The 14,508-nt window shown below is 42.8% G+C and overlaps 1 long non-coding RNA gene across 1 annotated transcript in view; it reads left to right on the forward strand.

The window, feature by feature from the left end:
- Positions 1-1,926: 1,926 nt before the first annotated feature.
- LOC311520384 overlaps positions 1,927-14,508 on the forward strand; it is a 102,721-nt gene continuing 90,139 nt past the window's right edge. The window contains exon 1 of the long non-coding RNA XR_014711572.1: positions 1,927-1,966. This is a non-coding gene — a long non-coding RNA (uncharacterized lncRNA). The remainder of the gene's footprint in view (positions 1,967-14,508) is intronic.

A 14,508-nucleotide genomic window follows, 5' to 3' on the forward strand; every position in this document is an offset into this window, starting at 1 on the left:
GAATCTCTGTTCTCCATTCTGCATGCTCATAGAGATGCCTCCCTGTCCCATCTTCAATGCAAATGAGGCTAGCGGAGTTTCCTTAATCCTGTCACCCTTATCCCAGGGGTTTAGGTGTGTCTCCCATTGTCTTTTTCATTGCTTTTTGTAAGACTTTCTTCTGATCAGTTTTGGCTCAAGCAGAGGCTGGGGCGGGTTGGAAGGTCTTTCGTGAGTCAGATAGGCTGGGTACTGCGCCCTGATTCCCTAAGAACACAGAGCTGACAGGTAACACCTTCATATCCCCGTTTAGGTATCTCCTTGCAATGAGCAAAAATAAATATATAAAACATACTAGCACGACCTTCTGCACATAGCTGGTCTCTGGCTTTAGAAAGAAATGCTTTTTTTTAAAAAAAACCACAAAATGCAGACAAGCTTTTTTTATACATATATTACAGTAATACTGCTAGATATTCTTACTCATAATATTTGAGTCAATAAGCACCTATCTAAAGATTTTAATCTTCCAAGTGCTGTCCAGACATTAACTAATGAATCTTCAACACATCCCTATGAGATAGATAAGTTTAATTATCTCCATTTTACAGATGGTAAACAGGCACAGAGTGGTTAAGTGATTTGCTCAAGGCATCACAGCAAGTTTGCATCCTAATAAATGTTTCCCAAACTGGCAGGTAACCTGTGCTCTTCTGTGCTGTGGAAGAGTCAGTGTCTTCTATTTTCCAGTGACTTGTAGGTGAGCCAGACTAATGCTGGCCCTGCAGAATAGTGAACTCCCTTTAGCAACCTTGGTAAGTATCATCTATATGAAGAAAAAGTTAATGTATGTTTGTGTCAGTTCTCTTGTTTTTGATGACTGCCTTTATTTGGTTGGAAGTAGAGTAGAAATTCTCTGACTAGGAAACCGAAGCCTGTGAAGTGCTGGTGGTCTTCTGTGGAGTGGTTTGTGTGGGCCACAAAATGCAGTTGTGTGTGCTTTCTCTCTGTGTAGATTTCACATTCTGAAGGAAGGGTTGTCTTTGCAGGTCCAAATCCTGGATCCAAAAGAGCAAATCCCGTGTGTGTGGCAGAAGGTGGAGGGGAAAACAGTCTTTTCCCATCTTCAGGTCATTCTGTAGCCATAACTGCAGACTCAGGACCATTGGCCACTATCTTTGAAAACTTATGGTGATTGGGGGAGGTCCTGGATGACTGGAAAAAGGCTAATGTAGTGACCATCTTTAAAAAAGGGAAGGAGGAGGATCTGGGGAACTACAAGCCAGTCAGCCTCACCTCAGTCCCTGGAAAAATCATGGTGCAGGTCCTCAAGGAATCAATTCTGAAGCACTTAGAGAAGAGGAAAGTAATCAGGAACAGTTCATGCCTGACTCACCTAATTGCCTTCTATGATGAGATAAGTGGCTCTGTGGATGAGGGGAAAGCAGTGGACGTGTTATTCGTTGACTTTAGCAAAGCTTTTGATACGGTCTCCCACAGTATTCTTGCCAGCAAGTTAAAGAAGTATGGGCTGGATGAATGGACTATAAAGTGGATAGAAAGCTGGCTAGATCATCAGGCTCAACGAGTAGTGATCAATGGCTCCATGTCTAGTTGGCAGCCAGTATTAAGCCCTGTTGACCGAAACAGGAGAAAGAATTGACAACGGCCAGGAGTCTTGTTCTCAGGTTCGCCTCTCTTCCCATATCTATCACCGGGGGTTTATGTTCCCAGATATGACTTAGACAGGATAAAGGTACAACAAATCTTATTCATGGGGTGGCAAGGATTCCCCAAGTAACAAGATGAGACAAATAAAATAAGGCAGGCTGTATCAATAGGGATTTGTATACAGGAATTAAAATGACAACGACTCTACCATCTCTAGCAGCTTGGTCTGATGATGTTTTCTCTTCTTCAAGATGGATGCAGCATGGCAGGGCAACTGGATCCCTCAGATGGAAATAGGACCTCAGGGCAGGAACAGGTGAGCGTCTTCTTAGGTAAAACGAGAGTATTCAGGTAATTGAATCCCTCCCCCTCTCTTCACCTGTGTTGTCGTGCGTGGAGCAAGTGATCACTATAAGAAAATGAAATAGGTGCATGTAGGTGAGTATATCCCCTGGTGGGGTGAATGGCCTACCCTCAGTCACGTACTTTGTCTCAAACAGACAGCAACAAGACTCTGCCACTCAGGTGGGCAGCCCCAATCTAATCTGAGCACTGCCTTATATAGACATTGGGTTGGTAGGCAGATTAGTTGATTGACAGTAACTACCTTTTCCCGCCTAAACATAAAAAGGCGCCAAACTTGGAGTGAGGAGGGGACAAGAAGGGTTTACAAAATGGATGTCTAGTTGTCCTTTAGCGGATCCAAGATGGCCTTAGGATTTTTACCTCTACACCCCAAGGGTTGGTCCTGGGGCAGATTTTGTTTAATATTTTCATTAATGATCTGGAGGATGGCATGGATTGCACCCTCAGCAAGTTTGCAGATACCACTAAACTGGGAAGAGTGGTAGGTACACTGGAGGGTAGGGATAGGATACAGAGGGACCTAGACTAATTAGAGGATTGGGCCAAAAGAAATCTGGTGAGGTTCAACAAGGACAAGTGCAGAGTCCTGCACTTAGGACAGAAGAATCCCATGCACTGCTACAGATTAGGGACCAAGTGGCTAGGCAACAGTTCTGCAGAAAAGGACTTAGGGGTTACAGTGAATGAGAAGCTGGATATAAGTCAACAGTGTGCCCTTGTTGCCAAAAAGGCTAACAGCATTTTGGGCTGTATAAGTAGGAGCATTGCCAGCAGATCGAGGGACGTGATCGTTCCCCTCTATTTGGCATTGGTGAGGCCTCATCTGGAGTACTGTGTCCAGTTTCGGGCCCCATATGACAAGAAGGATGTGGAAAAATTGGAAAGTGTCCAGAGGAGGGCAACAAAAATGATTAGGGGGCTGGAGCACATGACTTATGAGGAGAGGCTGAGGGAACTGGGATTATTTATTCTGCAGAAGAGAAGAATGAAGGGGGATCTGATAGGTGCTTTCAACTACCTGAAAGGGGTTTCCAAAGAGGATGGCTCTAGACTGTTCTCAGTGGTAGCAGATGACAGAATGAGGAGTATTGGTCTCCAGTTGCAGTGGGGAAGATCTAGGTTGGATATTAGGAAAAACTTTTTCACTAGGAGGGTGGTGATGCGTTACTAGAGAGGTGGTGGAATCTCCTTCCTTTGAGGTTTTTGCAGTCAGGCTTTGACAAAGTCCTGGCTGGGATGATTTAGTTGGGGATTGGTCCTGATTTGAGCAGGGGGTTGGACTAGATGACTTCCTGAGGTCCCTTCCAACCCTGATATTCTATGGTTCTATGAACAGGCCCTGCAGCTGCTATTCCTGCCTAGGTGGAGTAGATTGGACTGAGCAGCTGTAGTTAATGATCCATTGGCCCTAGCCTACCCCTAAACTCTGGGACAAAGACAGCCATTACAGAGCTGTGCTCCATTGTGTGCCAGCTCCCTACAGCTTCTGTGTAGTGGAGCCCTATGTAATGGGATTCCTGGGGTGCAGACTGGGACCGCTGTGCCCCCTTAACTCTCCAGCCTCTCACAAGGCTTTGCCAGTGACAAGCAGTAAACCCCTCCAGCTGTTATTACTCAGCACAACCGCATGTGGAGCCCCACACTCAGCTGGATTGCATCAATGCTCCCCGAGCCACTCATGAATCTCACAGAGAAAGGCACCAGCCGAATCCCCCCAGCTCCCAGCCTTGTACCTCAGGAATATACCATCTTGCACTGCTCAAGATAAGCAATGCAAGTTTATTAAGTGGTTCACCACTTCATGAACGGAAAGTGGATATACACCAGCCTTTGTAAATCTGGGCAGATTTACCAAACACTTCAGGCACACTCAATGGTAAAGATAAATAGTAAAACAAGTTTATGAACTACAAAATATAGGCAAAAAGTCAAAGTGGTTACCAAAATAAAATATATAACCACACAGTCTAAACACTCAGCTCTATTAGACTGGGCAACATCTAGATTAAGCAGTTTTTCTCACCCACCTGAATATTGCAGTTCATAGTATGCAGGTTTCATTCTTGAAATCTGGGCCAGTCTCCTCTGTTAGTCTTCTGAGTGCTCTTGTTGCTTGCAGAATAGGTGCGGGGAGGAGAAAAGGCCAAGCATGGAGCTCCTGTGTTCTGTTTTATACCATTAGTCTATGTACTTGGAGAACCCAAATCCAGGCATGTTTGGTGAGCATTGCTGAGTAACCAGGAAAGGTTGAGCAATTCACCTGGTGTGACCTTGTGTCAGTGAGTCATTGCATTGCAGCTTTCTTGCTGGACAATGGCTGTTGATGGTGATTCAACACCCCCCCAGGCACTGGTTATCCCCCTGGTTATTGTCTTTGAGGAGCTAGTATCTGGGTGCTTCTCAAACCGACAGCATATTTTAGTGACAACCATATAACACAATTCTCATAACTTCATATGCATTAATGATCTATATATATTTTGATGGAACGGTGGGTTTCAGCAGATCATAACCTTTCCCATGTTACCTTACAAGGCATGATAAAGGTACCACAAGTCTTATTCATGGGGTGGCAAGGATTCCCCAAGTAACAAGATGAGACAAATAAAATAAGGCAGGCTGTATCAATAGGGATTCGTATAGAGGAATTAAAATGACAATGACTCTACCATCTCTAGCAGCTTGGTCTGATGATGTTTTCTCTCCATCAAGATGGATGCAGCATGGCAGGGCTTCATGTGCAATATCACAATTATATACAAATGATGAATATGGGGGTCACAGGGCACTCCCCTCGGGTGTAGTGTCACACCCTACCTCTTCTCACCAGAGCCGCCTTCGGCTTTATAGCAAGGCATGGGGGAGACCTGCCCTACGACGCCACAACTGTGATTAGCAATAGGTGCCTTCATTACAGAGGAGAGAAACCATCACATTCAGAAACCCACCAGCTTATCCGCACAAGAACCACAAAGAATTTCAGGGCTCTTGGTTTCCTTTGCTGAGTGTAGTGTTTGATTCAGAACAGTCTTCTGGTTTTGGGAGCTGGATCACTAATGGGTGGTTTACCCTAACTTCCTTATGTGGTCTATAGCTGAACTATTCTATAGAGGTTCTTATACCATGCTCATCACTGTAGTATCTGAGGGCCTTCCAGAAGTGCATTAAGCAACATGCCTAACATCTGTCGTTCTCTCATCCTCACCACAGGGGGAGAAGTGTGTGCAGTGGAGTGTCTCGCTTTGGCAGGATTTTTTTTTGTTTTAAATGTACATGTTGCTATATATTTATGCTGGAGAATACATAGGTCAAAGCAATGTGCCTTGCACTGGCAGCAGAAGGGGGTGAGGTTTGTGAAGGTCCTTAGTTCCTGGGACGGTTCATTTCACAGTGTCAGACCATTCTGTCTCTTGCACAGACAAGCTTTATCCTTCTTGCTAAGAGTTCCATTGTGCTAGAGGAGCCCAGTTGTTGCCCGCAGTCTTTGTCCTAGCACTTTACGCAGTCTTTTAGATATGCTGGGCTCTGGCTCTGGAGCACCTTGAAGATACAGAGCTAGACCTTGAATTTGACTTAGTATTTATGGGAAGCCAAAGTAGAGAGTGGAGGACAGGTTTGATGTATCCATGGTAGAATGTGTTGCTGAGGAGATGCACTGCAGTGTTCTGTACTAGTTGGAGTTTCCTAATCAGTGAAGGCTTCATGTCTAAGTATATTACAGTGGAGTATTCCAGCTGAGAGGTGATGATGACCTGGCCTCACTTATTCATGCTGTCATCTTCTAGGATGGGACAAAATCTCCTAGCCAACCAGAGATAGTAGAAAATGTTATAGATGCTGTTATGTGAGAGTTTAGCATTTGTGAGGAATCCAAGAGTACTCCTAGGCTGTGGACTGAATTGACTAATTATGGGCATGCGTGCATGTGCCTTCAACTAGAGGAAACTGTACCATGGCTGCAAAATACTCTTCAAAATACTTTCTTCTGCTCACCAACACCTCCTGTCTCTCTTGAGTTCAGCTTCAACTAGCTGTTGCTGGGATTTGCTCAATCATCAGCTCATGGATGAGCAACACATTCACCCTGCTACCATCTAGGGTTTGGTATTGAATGTGGAAGGTGTTCTGAATACTGCAGGTAAATTACACTCTGTATTGGTTTTGGAAAAAAATCACTTCCTTTGTATACAGAATCTGAGTTCTCAGTTCTAACATAGCGCTCAGTAAACTGGATAACTCCATTCCTACTGCATACACATCATCCTTGTAAACAAAGCTGAGATACTTGCTGTGGTGGACTCCTGCCTTGGTCCACAGGCTATGCACTACATAATATTGTACTGTTCAAAAATGGGAGCCCCTCTGTTTATCCTACTCCTTCATTTTCATCCCTTGAAAGTGAAGCACAATGAACAAAACAATAAACACTAATATCCCATATTCTCTAGAAGCTGCTCCTCCCCCATCTCTATGGTTGAAGCTGTTTTGTAACTTTAAAATGTTATTTATAAGACAATTGATCCATGCCAAGTGTGCCATATGTGGAAAGGAGGAGAATTCAGCGTAAAATGTGATTGTTTGTATCAAAGAACCTGGCTATTCCAGCATTTCTGGGCCAAAAGGTATATGCTTCACTTCTACATTTGGGAGCCAAGTAGATTAGCAAAACAACCACATTACTCTCCAGATAAGATTGTCTAGCCTGCAAAAATGTGGTTAGATCAATTTCCTGTATGTTAAAAATACCCCCAAATGCCTGTGTTTTCCTTGGATGTATGTGCTATAGAATGTTCTTGAGAGATCACCTCCAGATCCCTCTGCTCTTGCCACATGACGTGGAGAGGGAGTGGTGGCGCCAGGAATGGAGTCATGGGCATAGCACTCCAGAGGTTAGTTAGCTGAGAATGGAATCCAGATTTGCATTTGGAACAGATGAATATGGAAATAAGATCTAATGAATAAAGCAGATTGATGGCACAGTCTGTAAAATATTACAGCACCATTGGCAGCACGGCTTCACTTTACTAGTCCAGGATCAGTAAATAAGTTGGAAGGTAGAATTCAGCACAAGAAATGGAAGTTCTGTAAGAGCCTAAGGCAGTTCTCATAATGGAGAACACATGACGCCACTAATTACATAGCTAATAAAATTATGGGCACTTAAAAATCGTTCTTTTGGCATGTTAGTTCTAGTTAGTTATTTTCATAATGTGCATTTCTTTGCCATCACAGTCTACTGCCATCTGGTCCCTGGTTTTATGTGAGAGGTCAATTCTGAACCATGCTGGGCAATTCTGCAGATATGGTTCCAGCGTAATACAGAAAAAAATGTTGTTACCTCTTGCTGTTGAGCCATGCAACAGTGACACTGCCCACTATGCTGCTCATTCAGATCTGCTCCTTCCACTGTAGGTAGAGGACTGGTGGCACCTGAGAGACTAACAAATTTATTTGAGCCTAAGCTTTCGTGAGCTACAGCTCACTTCATTGGATGCATTCAGTGGAAAATACAGTGGGGAGATTTAGGTACATAGAGAACATGAAACAATGGGTGTTACCATACACACTGTAACCAGAGTGATCACTTAAGGTGAGCTATTACCAGCAGGAGAGTTGGGGGTGGGGGGGAGGCTTTTGTAGTGATGATCAAGGTGGGCCATTTCCAGCAGTTGACAAGAACATCTGAGGAACAGTGGTGGGGGGTGGGGGGGGGGGAGGGGGAATAAAGATGGGGAAATAGTTTTACTTTGTATAATGACCCATCCACTCCCCATCTCTATTCAAGCCTAAGTTAATTGTATCCAGTTTGCAAATTAATTCCAATTCAGCAGTCTCTCGTTGGAGTCTGTTTTTGAATTTTTTTTGTTGAAGAATTGCCACTTTTAGGTCTGTAATCGAGTGACCAAAGAGATTGAAGTGTTCTCTGACTGGTTTTTGAATGTTATAATTCTTGACATCTGATTTGTGTCCATTTATTCTTTTATGTAGAGACTGTCCAGTTTGACCAATGTACATGGCAGAGGGGCATTGCTGGCACATATCACATTGGTAGATGTGCAGGTGAACGAGCCTCTGATAGTCTGGCTGATGTGATTAGGCCCTATGATGGTGTCCCGGAATAGATATGTGGACACAGTTGGCAACGGGCTTTGTTGCAAGGATAGGTTCCTGGGTTAGTGGTTCTGTTGTGTGGTGAGTGGTTGCTGGTGAGTATTTGGTTCAGGTTGGGGGGCTGTCTGTAAGCGAGGTCTGGCTTGTCTCCCAAGATCTGTGAGAGTGATGGGTCGTCCTTCAGGATAGGTTGTAGATCCTATTACAGGACAGGCCCAACAAAGAAAACAAGAGAACGCCACTAGCCATCACCTTCGGTCCCCAACTAAAACGTCTCCAACACATCATCAAGGATCTACAACCTATCACTTTTAACCCGTTAACCGACTCTTTAACGTTCTCTGGTGGAGATCACGATGAACATAGCCATGCTCTTTACTCTCAAGGGTTGTCAACACTTATCAGATAAACATTCAGTCCTCTTTGGGTGGCATCATCTTTATTTTATCAGTTTGCTCACTGCCCCTCTAGAATGATCTGAGTCAAGTCTTGTACTTTCTTTGTTCCTAGATCTCAGTTGTTACTTTCAATCTCTTCAGGTCATCTCCATCCCTTTAAGATATGTGATTAATTATTGCAATTTTCTGTGTCCTGCCTCTTGGACAATTGCTCTTCATTACAAATATCAGTACCTCATTGAAGTAGGCAGGCTCTGATTGTGTGCACTTAATAAACAGTGAGTCTTATTGCAATCTTACAGTTTTCTCTAGATTAGAATTGATGAAGACCTAGGTCTGTTGCCTTTTTAATGTTCCCAATTGATCCCTGAGAGGAATATACATTTTTATGTATTTAAAAAAAAAATCTCCAGCCTTTCATCTTTTCAGTAGATACCAGTAAGTGTGTGTGTATGTGGTTTTTTTTTTATTTTTTATTGCCAATAGTCCCAGCATTTAAGTATCAGCACAAATTCCTGGAAGTGAATTATTAAAAACACAGATGAGACACAGACTACATATTAGTAAAAATCTTTCTTGATTCCTTAATCCCATATTACAGATAGATGCAGGTGAAAGGATTGTTGCTCAATTTATTATTATTATTTTTTTTTTACGATGTTTAGGTACCCTAGCCCGTCAGCCTTCAGCTTGTAAACTCCTTTTAAAAAAAAAAAACAAAAAACTGTATGTACGAGAGTCCCTCAAGGACATTACTTATTTATGTGAAGTTTTGCTAATGTGCGTAAGTGTTACAGGATCAGGGCTGGAGATATGAATGTCTTTAAGCCCAAAATGAACTTCATTTTTTACAGACCCAATAAGTAGAAGGGACGCATGCTAGTAAAACTGTTCCTCCCGCCAAGGACCTTTAGGGTTATTGACACTGTTGGGACTTTCTTCTTTTGTTCAAACTCTCAGATGTTCTATTGCCAGATAACACCTTTAGGTTCCGATTTGATTTTAGCTCAGGCTGCTGGTGGTCCTGGAATCTAGCCAAGATTAGCAGGTGCTTCAGAAATAAGAAGGTTAATATTGATAAGGCGCAACTCAGACAGATATTAGTCATTCTGTGACTGGTACCTGTAAATAAGCTGCAGTCCTCAGGCTGTGTTATTTGTCAAATGTTCATATTTGTCAAATGTTCTGATGAACTGTGTCCGGATTGGGAAGGCACATTTAATGGTCTCTCTGCTATCTTTTCTTTGTCTAGAAATAATTAAGCTAAACCCTAAGAGACTTTAACAGCTTGATGTTTATTTTCAGAGCAAAGTTCTGGTTCTTGCCTGCAGCCTCACAAGTGGGCTGGGGAGTTCAGGGTGGGAACAGGAAGGAACAGAATCCTGCCTCCAGGTCCTGGAACTGCAAAGGGAATGCATTGTGGCTGTTTCTAGCCACGGGGAGCAGTAGACTCTGCAGGCAATGCACACATTTCCTCCCCCCCCCCCATAGGTCTGGCAGTTTGAGGGACCCACGTAGCTTCAGATCTGCTAGTGACCCTCTTCTCTCTGCCCCCCCAACTCCCATCCTCAAAGTAACCCTGCATACTACTGCATATGGATACATACAGGCCCCTCCCCCCTGCAGTAATTTGTCCTATGTGGGCTTCCTGCATCTTGCTCCTCCCTGTTTAGCAGAAATGTACCATTTCTATTGTCTACCTACATGCCTCCAGCTTTCAGCCTGACCACACCACACGATCCATCGTCTACAGCCAAGCTCTGTGATACAACCGCATTTGCTCCAACGCCTCAGACAAAGACAAACACCTACAAGATCTCTATCAAGCATTCTTACAACTACAATACCCACCTGCGGAAGTGAAGAAACAGATTGATAGACCAGAGGAGTTCCCAGAAGTCACCTACTACAGGACAGGCCTAACAAAGAAAATAACAGAACGCCACTAGCCGTCACCTTCAGCCCCCAACTAAAACCCCTCCAACGCATTATTAAGGATCTACAACCTATCCTGAAGGATGACCCAACACTCTCAGAAATCTTGGGAGACAGGCCAGTCCTTGCCTACAGACAGCCCCCCAACCTGAAGCAAATACTCACCAGCAACCACATATCATGCAACAGAACCACTAACCCAGGAACCTATTCTTGCAACAAAGCCCGTTGCCAACTGTGCCCACATATCTATTCAGGGGACACCATCACAGGGCCTAATAACATCAGCCACACTATCAGAGGCTCGTTCACCTGCATATCCACCAATGTGATATATGCCATCATGTGCCAGCAATGCCCCTCTGCCATGTACATTGGTCAAACTGGACAGTCTCTATGTAAAAGAATAAATGGACACAAATCAGATGTCAAGAATTATAACATTCATAAACCAGTCGGAGAACACTTCAATCTCTATGGTCACGTGATAACAGACATGAAAGTTGCGATATTACAACAAAAAAACTTCAAATCCAGACTCCAGCGAGAAACTGTTGAATTGGAATTCATTTGCAAATTGGATACAATTAACTTAGGCTTGAATAGAGACTGGGAGTGGCTAAGTCATTATGCAAGGTAACCTATTTCCCCTTGTTTTTTCCTAATCCCCGCCCCGACGGTCTTGTTAAACCCTGGATTTGTGCTGGAAATGGCCCACCTTGATTATCATACACATTGTAAGGAGAGTGATCACTTTAGATAAGCTATTACCAGTAGGAGAGTGGGGTGAGGGGAGGTATTTTTTCATGCTTTGTATGTATAAAAAGATCTTCTACACTTTCCACAGTATGCATCTGATGAAATGAGCTGTAGCTCACGAAAGCTTATGCTCAGATAAATTGGTTAGTCTCTAAGGTGCCACAAGTACTCCTTTTTCTTTTATTGTCTATGAAGACTCACTCAGTTGGGGGAAGGGAGGGGCCAGATTTGCCTTTATACATCTGCTGTAGATGTTCTTTGGTTTTGATTGTTATTGGCTTGCCATTTATATGAACTGTCTTGTGTATCTTTCAGACCCTGATCCTATAAGTTATTGTCTGTCTGTTTACATGATACTAAGATGTTCACTTAGACCCATGGTTGCCAGATGTGACTTGTTCTTTCAGAAAACCTCAGGACTCGCCCAGTCCATTGCTGATTCAGATCTCCCAACACTGTTTGCGGTGTGTCAATCAATAGCAATAAAGTTAACAGTACAGGGCATTCTTTGTTTGTAAACTGCAACACATTTCCAATAATTGAATTTCACTTTCAATAAGCTTGATTACAAAACAAAGGCATTGAATGCAGAGGAATTACCCGGAAGGTCTGGGGGGAAGGCAGTGAGTGGGTAAGTTAGGGAGCCGCACAGAAAATGTCTAGTGAGAATCCTTTTAGAACTAGGATAATTCTATTTAGAAGATAGAGGCTGAGTGTCATGTTTGATGATAGACCTTTGGTTTTTTTGTTTGAAGGGCCTAAGTTAAAGGGAAGATCTGTTTGTCTATACTGCTTCCCGTCCCTATAGTGTCTGCCTGCCTGCCACATAAAATCAATAGTGAAGTCTCAAGTGGACTTCATGGATTCTCTGGCTTCTCCCCCTTTTTGGGATAAAACCTCTCTGGTTGAAGGTATGGTTGGTTGACTTGTTTGTTACAGATTTTTATTTATTTTTGAAGGGAGGTGCTGTAAATGCCTTTCTTAGGGTGGAAAGGTGTTGGGTTTTTTTTTTTTTGTTTTTGGTTTGACTTTTTTTTTTTTTTTTTTTTGAAGAGGGAGGTTTTGCAGCATTATTTGTCTGATCTTCTCCAGCAATTCATTCCATAGCCAGAGTCCTTTGACTAAGAATGCTTTATCTCCAGCTCTCAGTGCTTTGTCCAGGACTTTATAATTTGCATTCTCCCAGAGGAGTGCAGCTATCTAGCAGTACAGAGATTGAAAATGGTGAATGTTTGGTCAGGGAAAGTCCATGTTAGAAAACTTGCACTGGTGTAAATAGATTTCAAATTGATCTAGTTACGATGGTGTAAACTCCCCTGTTACAGAGCAGACTTGATTAAGAAGATGCCAGGGATCTGAAGGTGCTTTCATTTACATTAACATTAACCAGGAGTAACTCCATTAAGTCAATAGTTGTTCTGGTGTAAAACAGGTATAAATAGGAGGAGAACCAGGCCCTGAGAGGCTGAGTGCTTCTGAATATGAACTTGAGTCTCCTGAATCCCAGCCTGGCACCGTATACACTGGGCCATCCACTAACCACTAGATCAGCCTTCTCTGACAATAGACTAGTGAACACTATTGGAATTATTCATTTTCAGATGCAAACCAGGTGGTTAATTAGTGACTGCATGTACTTTGAGGGTTGAGATTATAATATAAATACTAGTACAAAGACGTGTATCTAAACTCTCCATTAGCCAGACCTTTGTAGTAATAACTTCATTTCTCCCATTTTGTGATTTTTTTTCCCCCCCTCAAAATATTCCAGGCAACCTTTCTATCTCATGAGCATAAATACCAACTTAAAATGCTTGCTATTTTTTTCTTAAATATTTAAAACTATCTTGCTACATTTTCCCCATAGATCCTGTTATGTTTCTGTTCCCCCCCCCAGCAGATTAATGAGTGCCAGAAGCACCCATCCATCAGCAGCTGTGGGGTCTACTGCATAACAGTACTATGATGTGATTGATGCAGGTGCACTTGCAGCCTCCTGAGGCTTATCAGCAGGACTCATCATAAAGTCAGAGGGATTTGGAAAGATCCTGGCTTTCCAGGGAAAAAAAATCCTCCATTTGGAGAAAGATGATCTGCCTTATTTAATGGGAAGCAAATACAGGTGGGTATGTATATCCTCATCTTTGGCATGACCTGTGGAAAAAGCTTCCATTGCAAGCAAATGTTCTCTGCTTACTTGTTCAGTTTGGCGGAGCAGAGCTTTCTTTCAGAGGTGTTGAGCACCTACCGCTCTTGCTGAAGTCATTTGGAATTGTGGGTGCTCAGCAGCTCTGAGTGACTGGGATAAGGAAACTGCCTGTGACTGCATTTTGCATGGTTCCCTATTGTTGATAAGGCAATATTATGTACTGTTGCAAAATAAGGGGAAAATGGGATGGGATGTCTGGTGTAAGTCAATTTTTAGCTCCCTGGTCCATTGATTTTGTTGGAAGACTGATAAAGATGACAAAGGCCAAAGCAAGCATAGGTGACTGTCAGTGGCAAGGGGAAGGCTTTCCAATGTTATTTTAGAGGTATACTGTGTGTAACGCAATTTCTTTGTTTGATGGAACTTCTGTAATCTACTAGGAAATCATAAAACTTTGTCCTCTGTGCGGAAAACACATCAGATATCTGAGCCTTAATTGAAACCCCAGCACTCCAAGGAGATGCCTATCATAGCTCACCTCAGAACAAGAAGCGTTTCAAGCAAACATAAGTAGATTTTTACCCCTAATTTTGTTCTTACCAGCACTGGAAGTCTTTAGATCTAGAGAGGGACTTAATATCATAACTTTCCCTGATACAGCTTTCTCCCTGGGGGGAATCCCAGGTGTTTTAATAGCAACAATTCATAAAACATGACAAGAAAATATTGCTTGGATCCAGTCCTCTTTTCCTTTGTAGTCTGACTTGCAAACTGTTTTTAGATCCTTTGTGGATATCTTCCTGGTTGGCTTTATTATAGTTTCTTAGATTGAAGGCAGGCTAATACTGTGACTACCTGTGGACTGTTTGACAACAAATGATGAGTGTTACCAGCTGGCAAAGCTTATTCCTAGACCATGTGTAAATGATCCCCCTCTTCAGAGCACTTGAAGAAGGGCTTTAATTTTTTTTCCTCTCTAAAGCTTAACCTCTGCCACTTCTGCTTTTAATCTTCATGGAGGAGGGATTTTTCCTTTGAATTGCTTTCAGGAAACTTCAGGCCCCTCTTAAGTCCCATCTCATTACTAAAATGTGTGGGTTTGACTTTTTTTTAAAAAAAAAACAAAAAAAAACCCCTCTC

Source organism: Lepidochelys olivacea (genome assembly GCF_965140295.1).
Source record: "Lepidochelys olivacea isolate rLepOli2 genome assembly, chromosome: 5".
Lineage (NCBI taxonomy): Eukaryota > Metazoa > Chordata > Testudines > Cheloniidae > Lepidochelys > Lepidochelys olivacea.